Source organism: Propithecus coquereli, unplaced genomic scaffold, assembly GCF_000956105.1.
Source record: "Propithecus coquereli isolate 6110/MARCELLA unplaced genomic scaffold, Pcoq_1.0 Scaffold249, whole genome shotgun sequence".
NCBI lineage: Eukaryota > Metazoa > Chordata > Mammalia > Primates > Indriidae > Propithecus > Propithecus coquereli.
In genome coordinates, this window is record NW_012148052.1 from 3,815,135 (window position 1) to 3,817,435 (window position 2,301).

General features: G+C 42.3%; 1 pseudogene; it reads left to right on the forward strand.

Annotated features, from left to right (window-relative positions):
- The first annotated feature begins 665 nt into the window (after positions 1-665).
- Positions 666-1,685, forward strand: LOC105812317 (annotated as a pseudogene).
- The last annotated feature ends 616 nt before the right edge of the window (positions 1,686-2,301 follow it).

Genomic DNA, 2,301 nt, shown 5'->3' on the forward strand with positions numbered 1-2,301 from the left:
ATCAAATCTAACAAATTTGATGAAATCAAAAATTTATCAATTTCTCTTAATGGTTAGTGAATTCTGTGTTCTTTCTATCTTTGCATTTTCTTCTAGAATTGTGCTGTTGGTCTATCCCCAGTTCACTGATTCTTTGCTCTGTCATTTTCACTCTGCTACTGAGCCCATCCAGAGAGTTTTTTATTTTGGTCACTATTATTTTTCTTTCAATTATTTTATTATTTACTTTTTTGAGAAAGGGTCTCTCACTCTGCTGCTCAGGCTACAGTGCAGTGGCATCATCATAGCTCCCTGCAACCTCAGACTCTTGGGATCAAGGGATCCTCCTGCCTCAGCCTCTGGAGTAGCCGGGACTACAGGCACGTGCCACCACACCTGGCTAATTTTTCTATTTTTTGTGGAGAAAGGGTCTCATTATGTTGCCCAGGCTGGATTTCAATAATTTTAGATAGACTCTTTTATAGGAGTCTCTACTTTTATATTTTGCACTTGCTGAGATTTTTAATTTTTGTTTCTTTCAAGAGAATTTGTAATTGTTCATTGACCATTTTTATAACGACTGCTTTAAAATCTTTGACAGACAGGAGTTGGTTCTGCGGTAGAGGTGACCTGACTCCCTGAGGCTCATTTTGCAGGTGCTGCAAGTGTCCACAAAGTTCTCAATGATGTCTGAACCAATCAGAAGCCTTGTGACTGGAGCAGCTGGTCAAGTTGCATATTCACTGCTGTATGGTATTGGAAATGGATCTGTCTTTGATAAAGACCAGCCTAAATTCTTGTGCTGTTGGATATTACCTCCATGATGGGTGTTCTGGATGGTATCCTAATGGAACTGCAAGACTGTGCCCTTCCCCTCCTGAAAGATGTTATCACAACAGATGAAGAAGAAGTTGCCTTCAAAGGCCTGGATGTGGCCATTCTCATGGGCTCCATGCCAAGAAGGGAAGGCATGGAGAGGAAAGATTTACTGAAAGCCAATGTGAAAATCTTCAAATCCCAGGGTGCGGCCTTGGAGAAATATGCCAAGAAGTCAGTGAAGGCGATTGTTGTGGGTAATCTAGTCAATACCAACTGCCTGACTGCCTCCAAGTCAGCTCCGTCCCTCTCCAAGGAGAACTTCAGTTGCTTAATGGGTTTGGATCACAACCAAGCTAAATCTCAAATTGCTCTTAAACTTGCTGTGACTGCTGATGATGTAAAGAATGTCATTCATTATCTGGGGAAACCATTCCTTGTCTCAGTATTCAGATGTCAACCATGCCAAGGTGAAGTTGCAAGGAAAGGAAGTTGGTATTTATGAAGCCCTGACAGATGACAGCTGGCTCAAGGGAGAATTCATCACGACTGCAGCAGCGTGGTGCTGCTGTTATGAAGGCTCAAAAACTGTCCAGTGCAACATCTGCTGTGAAAGCCATCTCTGATCACGCCAGAGACATCTGGTCTGGGACCCTAGAGGGAGAGTTTGTGTCCATGGGTGTTATCTCTGATAGCAACTCCTATGGTACTCCCGATGATCTGCTCTACTCATTCCCTGCTGTAATCAATAAGACCTGGAAGTTTGTTGAAGCTCTCCCTATTAATGATTTCTCACGTGAGAAGATGGATCTTACTGCAAAGGAACTGGCAGAAGAAAAAGAAACTGCTTTTGAGTTTCTTTCCTCTGCCTGACTAGACAATCATTTTGATGTTACTAATGCCCCAAAGCTGAAGAATCTAAATGTCGTCTTTGACTCTAGTACCAAATAATAATCATAATGCTTTACTTAAATTACTTGTGAAAAACAGCACATTTTGAAGATTGTGTGTTTCTTGGTAGATTTGTGACAGTTCATCATCGTGCTGTTGGTGCTACAGTCTAAATAAATATATATGCAAATGAAAATAAAATAAAATCTTTTTTTTTGTTTGAGGCAAAGTCTCACTCTGTTGCCTGGGCTAGAGTGCCGTGGTGTCAGCCTAGCTCACAGCAACCTCAAACTCCTGGGCTCAAACGATCCTCCTGCCTCAGCCTCCCGGGTAGCTGGGACTACAGGCATGCGCCACCGTGCCCTATTTTTTTCTATTTTTAGTTGTTTTTCTAATTCTTTCTATTTTATAGTAGAGACGGGGGTCTCGCTCTTGCTCAGGCTGGTCTCGAACTCCTGAGCTCAAGCAATCCTCCCGCCTCAGCCTCCCAGAGTGCTAGGATTACAGGTGTGAGCCACTGCGCCCGGCCAAAATAAAATCTTTTGACAGATAATTTCAACATCTGAATCATCTTTGTGTTGGCATCTATTGATTGTATTTTCTCATTGATGTTGT